This window comes from Primulina eburnea, chromosome 12 (assembly GCF_022965805.1).
Source record: "Primulina eburnea isolate SZY01 chromosome 12, ASM2296580v1, whole genome shotgun sequence".
NCBI classification, from domain to species: Eukaryota; Viridiplantae; Streptophyta; class Magnoliopsida; order Lamiales; family Gesneriaceae; genus Primulina; species Primulina eburnea.
The window spans coordinates 33,407,302-33,417,866 of NC_133112.1; the positions used below are offsets into that span (position 1 = coordinate 33,407,302).

A 10,565-nucleotide genomic window follows, 5' to 3' on the forward strand; every position below is an offset into this window, starting at 1 on the left:
GTTCAAGTTTGATGCATCTTCCATGTCCATTTTGTGCGCTGTCCCTAATATGTTATATGATGATGATAAATGTTGTCTAATTGTGACTTTGTAGACATATATTGTTGTTGATTGTGGGTGGTGGAGCTATGACCAATGCCCATGTAGCTAGATTCGGTGGTATGCATAAGGCAGCGTTACCACTTTCTCAAAAAAGGAAGTTTGCCGTAGATTTTATAAGAATATTCTCAACTTGTGCTTCGCCATATATCTATGCATCGACTCCTTTCATTTATCCGTCGTCTCTTTGTTGAGAGCACACATCACAGCATCAGATGCTCCTCAACGCTCCGATGAATGGTTTGCTCTTCGTAAAGATAGACTAACCACTAGTACGTTCAGCACTGCATTAGGGATCTGGAAAGGTAACCGGAGATACGAGCTATGGTACGAGAAAGTATTTTCTTCGGATTTACTAGTAACGGAGGCTTCTAAGAAGGGTGCTATGGAGTGGGGAGTTCTTAACGAGTCCGCTGCTATAGAACGGTACAAAAGCATTACAAGTCGTGATGTGAGTTCATTAGGGTTTGCCGTTCATTCCGAGGAACAGTTTGATTGGATCGGTGCATCTCCAGATGGGCTTCTTGGATTCTTTCCAGGAGGTGGAATCCTGGAAGTAAAGTGTCCTTTCAACAAAGGGAAGCCAGGAGCAGGCTTTGCCATGGTCAACTATGCCGTTCTATTATATGCCTCAAGTGCAGGGCCAAATGGAGACAATGGACCGAGATTGGGCAGATTTGTATTGCTGGACCCCAAATGGAAGCACTATATTTCGTGTATGTAGAGACCGTAATTATTGGGAGTTAATACTTGGAATTTTGCGAGAATTTTGGTGGGAGAATGTTGTTCCAGCCAGGGAATCCCTTCTATTGGGAAAAGAAGAAGCAGCCAAATCTTTCAAGCCTTCATCAACTCACAAACAAACAGGACTTGTAATATTTAAAAGCATAAAATTGGCAAGTGAAGCAAAGTTGCTTTGCAGGGAGACTGCTGGCCATGTAGAATTTTGTCGGTAAGTGCTTTTACATGACAAGAAGAAAACCAACACCTTTTTGTATCTATTGATGTAGTATTTGGTCACCATGGATACATCTTGTACTGTAGTTTCAATATTCTTACATGATAAATGCAATCTTTAATTCTTTATCATTATAGAGTAGAGAAACTCCTTGCATTTCTGCCAACCTCGATAACTGTCTTACGGGTATCGTCTCATTTCGACGAGATGACCCTGCGCTATCCCTCACAAGGACCTTGCAGCTAAGGATAACCGGATAAAACAATTGGATGAGAGCAAATGCCTCACTTTCCTGATATTGTGGGGTATCCAATGGAGCTAAATCTTTTGAATCACATTGGAAAATGGCTACTCTAGACGATAATCAATGCAGATTCATCGTGACTTTTCGTTCTTGAATTCTCTTTGGCCAATGCAATGAGTTTAAGGAAGAAAAGAAGGTGAAAATAAAAATAAACAAAAGGGAACATAGAGTGACGTGAGAGGGATGGACATATACAACTCGAATGGGCTTTCATGGGCGGATCAGTGGGATCCCGAGCCTATTCCGTCTGAAACAGAAAATGTCCAAAAGAAGGGAAAAGATGGCTCGGAAAAGGCTTTTATATTAATCATTATTAAAAATCTGATAAAATAAATTGATCCAAAATCGACTGTAAGAGAATATATAAAAGAGTTGCTGGAGCGGCCAACAAAAATTAAAAACAAATCTATTATTTGTTTTCGTGAAGGAGATTGTAACTTTTCTTAAATTTCCAATTTGTCGCTCAACAATAAAACTTTGCTCCCAAAACTTCTTTGTAGTGGCTCCCTTCCATGCTTCATTTAGAGGGAACCTCCTGCAATGGACGAAAGTCTAACAGAGCAATGTCATGTGAGGTTGAAAGCCCACGGGTCGTGAACTTTTTATGATAACTCTCGGGGTGGAGTTATTCCATAGCGTAATTGTGTATTAAATGTCCAAAGTGAATCACTGAATTTGAACAATTTTACTTTTTGAGCTAATTTTTGTGTGGATATCCACGTCGATTTAATCGAGTTATTGAGAGTTGTATATATGATTTTGCACAATCATATCCTTGAGCTAACTTTTGAATTTCTTGGCTTTCAGTTGGCAAAATCTCATTTTTAATACCAAATGGGAATCGATTTCACAGCACAATACAACAAGAATTTTTTTCCAAACATAATCAATTGTAACAATCTTTGCATGTTGCCGAACTCCATTAAGATGCATATCAGAGATCTGGTGTTGGATGACCATGCGTATCTGCTGTTAGTGAAAATATCAGATCATCCTAGAATTAGAGTCTTCCTCAGTTAGGTGTCTAGGTGCTTATGGAGCTTTGTCTCCAAGCACTAATCTTCTTTTATAAAGAACATCAAACATTGATATCATGTGTAAGGTCTAGAAAAACACCACTTTGTATAAGGTAATTTCTTAGTTTTGAGAAGGGAAATAATTGTTCTTCATTCTATTCTTCTGTGGAAGTACTGCAAACAACTTCTAGAGAAAGAAGATTACCGCAAGAATTTGTAATCAATTCAGCTAACTATGGAATTGTCTTTGAACAAAATAGGGTGAGTAATCTTTGATATACAGAGGAAACACAAGAACTTGACAATAATAGGTGCAAGAAACTGAAGAAGGCGTGTACTTATTATGAACAATGAATTTTGGAAAACAAATAAAACTACAATTCAATCGAAGTCAAACAATACTTTCAAGAATCTACGGTCCCGACAGCCACCGCTTTGCAGATGGGGCAGAAGTTCTTCCGAGTAAGCCAAGTTTTTATGCACTCCACGTGATATCTATGCCTGCAATCCAGCGTCGCAATCCGACCACCGATCAAATCATCTTGACACACGACGCAGATTTCTTCTTCGTCGCCGCCGCTCGCCTCTGAATTCCTCGTCTCCAAGAACTTTGAAACAGTGTGTTCTGTCAAGCCATTGCTGGTTCTCGAATCCTGCGGACTGGCTTCCGGAGGCCAAAGTAGAGGATGATGATCGTCCACATTTAGAATCCATGTGTCGTCTTCGTGAACCCCCCCTGGAAGACTTCCCGACGGCTGGAAATCCTGCGGACTGGCTTCCGGAGGCCAAAGTAGAGGATGATGATCGTGCACATTTAGAATCCATGTGTCGTCTTCGTGAACCCCCCCTGGAAGACTTCCCGACGGCTGGAAATCCTGCGGACTGGCTTCCGGAGGCCAAAGTAGAGGATGATGATCGTGCACATTTAGAATCCATGTGTCGTCTTCGTGAACCCCCACTGCAGAAGACTTCCCGACGGCTGGAAGGGAGCGCCGCGGCTAGTTTGTCTGATGGTCGGATGAACCCCATGCGTGTGGCTGTAAGAGAAGGGGTCGCGAATGATCACAGGAACAACCCAAATAGAGTCCACGCTCGCGATGGGAATGGGAAGCCAGAAACGATAATTCCCTCCATAGACATGCATCGCCGGCGGCTGAGAAAATCTAGAGGAAACATGGTGATACTCCATTGCACTGCACGTAATATCAAGTCTGCGAAGATGATATTTGTTTATATAGACGACAAATTATTCATGCGACTTACCTTGTAAAATCATGGGTCGGTAGTTAATTTTGGTAATAAAATCTGTGAAGAATATATATCTTCAACGATCACATGAAATATTAATTACGCGTATCTTGATTTCATCCATGGCAGCAAATGTCGGTCATAGTTATTTTTTAAAACAAATAAAACTTTGAGATAAAAAAATAAAGAATCTTCTCATAAATTATTTTTGAAAAACATTTTTTAAATTATATATATTTAATAAAAATACTCTTCTTAATACATGAAAATTTAAATACTCTCTAATATTAAAATAAATTATTTTTCGATTAAGATAATTTTAACAGTACCTGTGAAAGTCGAAAGAAAGTTTTACTTTTTACTTCCTTAATTACCCTTTGCGTCCATTTCTTTTAAAAATCATGGTAATCTATCGTTGATATATATATACATATTATATTATATTATGGTAAAATCTCGATAAATGGATTAATATGTTCTAATCATATTTGTATTATTAGATAATTATTCATTTATGTTATTGATAAAATGATAAATTTATATAAAGACCATCTGAAAATTATTATTTATTAAGTTATCATTAAAAAAATTTATTTTAAAAGGATTCTTAATTTATAAACGATTTGCTGAATAGACTAATAAAATCCACGAAGATATACTACCAACTTAAATAACATTAATACATAAAAAATAATTTCCTTCATTCATAAAAATAATTAAATAAACTACCTGGAAAATTACGAATTCATTTAATTGGATAAATCTAATTAAGAAATTTTCAATTAAACATTGATTGTGATGAGTTTCGTACTTTAATCATTCCTTCAAAATTAAATGAATCAATCACCAAAACAAAAGTTGAAATGGGTGTGTTCTAATTATGATATAAATCTTATGAAACGAAATCAAATCCTGAAAAAATTGTGTAATCAGTTATCTTATATTTCACATCAAACAAAATCTTGCATTTATCGATAAACAAACATACTTCGAAATTTAAACTTTGTTGCCTTTCACTTTTTATCGCTAATATTTTAAGAAAAATACTACAAAAAATTGTATTTCGGTATGATAATATCTCGTTCAAGTGAGTGAATTACAGAGGAAACACAAGAACTTAACAATAATTGATGCGAGAAACTGACGAAGGCGTGTAATTATTATGAACAGTGAATTTCGAAACCAAATGAAAACTACCATTCAATCAAAGTCAAACATTAATACTTTCAAGAATCTACGGTCCTGATAGCCACCGCTTTACAGATGGGGCAGAAGTTTTTCAGAGTAAGCCATGTTTTTATGCACTCCACGTCAGGGGCGGATCTAGGATTTAGAAACTGGGGGGGGCCACTTAGTTTATTTTGCGACGGTTTTTTCAAAAAGCAACCGTCGCGGTTTTTGCGACGGTTTTAATAAACCGTCGCGGATTTTGCGACAGTTTTCTTCACAACCGTCGCTAATCCAAAAAAAAAGAGCCACCAGGATTCAAAATCGGGCGGAACAAACATTGTAATTGGCTTTAACCACTGAGATACATGGACGTATCATTCATTTTGGGGGGGCCATATATATATATATATATATATATATATATATATATATATATATATATATATATATATATATCTTTTTATATATTTAGTTCAAAAAAAATTAATATACACTAAAAAATTTTTTAAAATTTTTTGGGGGGGCCGTGGCCCCTGTTCGTCCTACACTAAATCCGCCCCTGCTCCACGTGATATCTATGCCTGCAATCTAGCGTCGCAATCCGACCGCTGATCAAGTCATCTTGACAAACGACGCAGATTTCTTCGTCGCCGCCGCTTGCCTCTGAATTCCTCGTCTCCAAGAACTTGGAAACTGTGTGTTGATCTGTCAAGCCATTGCTGGTGCTCGGAGCCTGCGGACTGGCTTCCGGAGGTGAATGTAGAGGATGATGATCGTGCGCATTTAGAATCCATGTGTCGTCTTCGTGAAACCCCCCTAGAAGACTTCCCGACGGCTGGAAGGGAGCGCCGCTACTAGTTTGTCTGATGTTCGCATGGCCCCCGTGCGTGTGGCTGTAAGAGAAGAGGCCGCCAATGATCACAGGAACAACCCAAATAGAGTCCACGCTCGCGATGGGAATGGAAAGCAAGAAACCATAATCCCCTCCGTTGGCGACTCGGACACAGGGGCGGAGCTATGTACTTACATACCCGGGCTTTAGCCCGGGTGGCTCAATTTTTTTTTAAAAAAATATATGTAAATTTTGTATAATTTTGAAATAATATGATATTAGCCCGGATAGATGAATTTAAAATATTAAAAAATTATAGAGTTAAAAATTCTAGCCCGGGCTGAGTAATATTTCTGGCTCCGCCCCTGCTCGGACATGCATTGCCGGCTGAGAAAATCTGGAAGAAACATGGTGATACTCCATTGCACTGTATGTACTATCAAGTTTTCGAATGTTTTCTGCGAAAATGATATTGTATATATAGACAACAAATACACGAGACTTTCCTTGTAAAATCATAGGTTCTTAGTTATTTTTGGTAATAAAATCTTGGGTTAATAAATATCTTAACGGTCATTTGAAATATTAACAAATAAAAGATCAAGATAGTAAAATACAGAATCTTCCGATAAAGTATATTTGAAAAACATTTTTCTTAACACATGAAAAATTTAAAGCTCTCGAATATTAAAAAAAAAAAATTCGATTGAGATAATTTTGGCAGTACCTGTAAAAGATTATTAATTATGGTACCCTCTCGTTGATATAATCATCATATTACAGTAAAATCTGTATAAATGGATTAATATGTTTTGATAATTATTAAATTATTTTATTGATAAAATGATAAATTTATATAAAGATCATCTCAAAAATTATTATTGATTAATTTATCATGTAAAAAGTATTATAAAAATATTATTAATTTATCAATTATTAATTTATAAATGCTTTACTGAATAGACTAATAAAATGCATGCCGATATACTACCATAACTTAAATAACATAAATATATTAAAAATAATTTTCTTCGTTCATATAATTTATTTATTAAATTAATCCAAAAATTTTAATGAGACCGTCTTACGAATCAATTTTATGAGACATATCTCCTAAACGACTTGATCCATGAAAATATATTGTTTTTATGTTAAAATTATTATTTTTTCCTCAAGGTATGGACCGAGTCAATTCATCTCACGAGCATATATTGTTTTTATGTTAAAATTATTATTTTTTCCCCGAGGTATGGACCAAGTCAATTCATCTCACGAGCATAAATCTGTAAGACAGTCTCACATAAGACCTTAAAAACTTTTACTTCTTTCTATCTCGATTTCGTTACTATCATATGAGTAAAGTAACTCCCTTTTCACTTCAAAAAACATATTATAATCCTCAATAACAGCAACTTCAAATTGTCAACTCAAAATATCAGCTCTTTACTTACATCCCGTAAATTATATGCTTCTCATTTTATTTTCCGAAAATTTGATTTTTCCACCAAGCCGTAAACTGTATGCTTCTCATGAAGAAATCTCTTAATAGATAGGTTCTTTCTTAATTTTGTTATATTTGGAAGTAAGCATGCAAAATGAACAGTAGACGTCGTTACATTAGACTCTTTGTGCTATTGCACCTAATGATGATTCATACCATTTTTATAGTACATTTTTTAGTACGACACCGTGTGAGATTACTCGCAAGAAGACGACGTCAAGTACATAGAACATTATCTTCGTACACCATGAATAAAAGAATAAATGCACAAATAAATCATTTGCATAGGATTATCGAAACATGAGATGTTCAAAGTATGGCGAATTTGAGGATGAATATAAATTAATTTGCCTACTTATGTTATTCGCTAACTCATGTCGAGGGGATGTGAGATTTTAGATATGTTAGGATTGAAGAGAAGGTGGAAATATTTTTGTCTATCTTAGCACATCATAAGAAAAATCGAATTATTGATCATGATTATGTACGAAGCGGTCAAAGAATCAGCGTTCATTTCTAGGCTCGGTCCTGAAGTTACATACTATATTGCTTGTGAAGCCTTCCACAGTCACTTACACTTGCACCGACAAGACATGGAAGTGGTTCAAGGTAATATTTACATTTTTTTGAATAATTTACTTTTTGGAAAAGTCACTATACAAGAAGGATCTGTCAAGCATACTGCTATGTAATACTGACATTGACCTATCATTTTTATATGCATAAATTTTATTGTGTTGGGCTGTGTTGATGCATTGGACGGTACATATGTAAACGTTCACGTACAAATTTCTGACTGGCAAAGTGCCATGATGTCTGTGTCTCGTCAGAGTTATCAAGTACTATATATTGAGTTGTTTGCTTCTTCATCAGAAGCCGCTTTGAAGGGTTAGCTGCGAGATGATTTCCACAATGTTTTCTAGAGGTGTTCACATGCAGCATTATAATTTTATTGTACGTACCCATCCATCATGTTGCAAAACTATCGTCCTTACGTGTTCTGTACTTTTGCTCAACATTCGGAGTGATGTTGGCAGCAACTTCTATCTTCTTGTGCACAACAACAACTTTCTCTTTTTCATTCTCTTGTTCGTCGTCTGTGAGGTTAAAAACATCAACTTTGTATTTTGTCGTAACACTTTCCTCAGAAGCTGCTTGAAATGTAATTTACATGGTGTGGTCGATTCAAAAAAACTTTCAACACTTCAGGAAATACAATAACACAGAGAAGAGTTAGATTTTATGGGAATGGTATCTGTTTTCTTATTGCCCACAAAGTAATTTTTCCTGTATTATCTGTTGGTACCACGTGCGGAATTTGAGATAATAAAACCCGAAACTAAAGAATAAACTGGACACCTAGATTTACGTGGAAAACCCCTAAAAATTATTAGGGTAAAAACCACGGGCAAGATGAAAAGAATTTCTACTATAATATTTTGTGGTGTACAACTCACTCACTGTGTTTCCAAAGAGATCACACACTCTCTTAATACAGGAGAACAAAACACCTCACAAATATTATAGAACTAAGCACTCAAATGCTTATAAGATGAGAGAAAACTCGAAGAAGGGATAATCTGAAATGAAGGAATGAAGCACCTATTTATAGTAGAAATTTCGAGGTATGAAACATACGTATAAAACGCGTTCCGTCTGAACACATCATTCCGTTTCAAAATTCTTTTCGTCCACTGAATGAATTCAACAAACACGTGGTCATTCCTCGTTAAATGCTCCACTCCATTATTGCCGACATTATCAAGCCATTGTCAAATTAAATATGCTTTGGCATTGATCTTTTGCATTACATTTTCATTATGGTGTATTAAATAGCGGCAGCACAATAACAATCATAGGGGCGCATTTTTTTACGTTTGTCCTTGTCTACATCCAAACCAGTCTCAAAATGCCATCATGTTAAATTCGACCAAATCGTTCAATTCCCATCCGTTTTCTTGACAACTTGGTAGCTGAAAGTTTGGATTGCAACCTCGTTGCATGAGGAGCGGATCCAAATTAGAAGAGTATCTTTTGATTAATCATATTCGTAAAACGATGACGAATACGAAGTAGTTGCAATAGAACCCATTGCGCAGTCACGTAGACGCGGGCCCAGGCTCGGGGCGTGACAGACGGCCTGCTCCAAGATCGGCTAAGAGAAGAGACACCAACACCAGAGACGGATCCATGAATAAAAGTTGGGGGGCTTGAACTCAATATGATAAGTTATATATTATTAAAAAAAATTACATTATATCGTTCAATGAAGTTATGCCCTACGAGATTTTAAAACATAAAATCGAGGTGCTCAAACGCAGACGATTTTTCTCTTTTTCCTCTTTAGATTGTGCATGCATCACTTTATCAATATGTTGTGAGGGCCTCATCAAATTTTCAGCCCTTCTCTCACACATAGTATGAGGTGAAGAAGCTGCAGGACCAATATGGGCAAGAAAAGCACATGTTTTTCCTTGGTTAACCCTTTTCCAATTGTCAAATCCTTCATTGACCAATGCCGAGATATTAGATGAATTAACATCATTCAGGAAAAGAAAACAATAGAAACAATATGCCTTATTTTTTGCAGGCGAATACTCCAACCAATAAAATTTCTGAAACCGTTTTTTCTGAAAACGAAGATTCTGAAATAGTTCAAGTTATAATCCTAAACAAGAATAAAATAATTATTAAACAAATAAACAAGTAATAGTCACTCAACAACAAACAATCAAGAAACCCCAAATCACGCAGAGAAGCTATAAAAAACAAAATAAAAAATGCATATCCGATTCTTACCTGGATTGTTGCCTTGCCGATGAGCAATTCGATTTCTTCGGGAGTCCGCAATTCTATTCTGTCGCTAAAGGGCTTTGGACTTGGGAGAGAAATTTTGTAGAATTGAGGTGGGGCGGATCAGATGATATGAGATGAATTTGGTCTCATCCTTGTAAATTGACGGGACTTGATTGGACTAAGACATTGATGTACGACGATTTTTGACACAACCGTCGCTATTAGTAACAGTTTTCCAAAAAACATTCGCTAATAGCGACTGTTTGAATTAAAACCGTCGCCGATCCAACATCTGCGACGGTTTTACTAATACCGTCGCAAATATTAGCGACGGTTTCTGAAAAACCGTCGCTAAAAAAAAAGTGGGCTGGGCTACAGCCCAGTACAGCCCTAGAATAAATCCGTCTCTGACCAACACCAACAAGAATGAACGAAATCTTGTAATTCCATAGTCCTACAATGAAAGAGAAGTAGAACATGAAACAATACCGAATTTGTAGAGGACACGACAATGTGAAAAATGATAATTTACTGGGAATTATATTTTAATGTGGAATTATTTAGCCTATTAAAATTTCAAAGAGGGTTTCATGAACTTTTGATGTTTGGGGTCCAAAAGCTATTAAGCCCACTTATTCATA

At 36.2% G+C, this 10,565-nt stretch overlaps 1 pseudogene; it reads left to right on the forward strand.

The window, feature by feature from the left end:
* Nucleotides 1–169: 169 nt before the first annotated feature.
* Nucleotides 170–1,188, forward strand: LOC140807872 (uncharacterized; annotated as a pseudogene).
* Nucleotides 1,189–10,565: the final 9,377 nt, after the last annotated feature.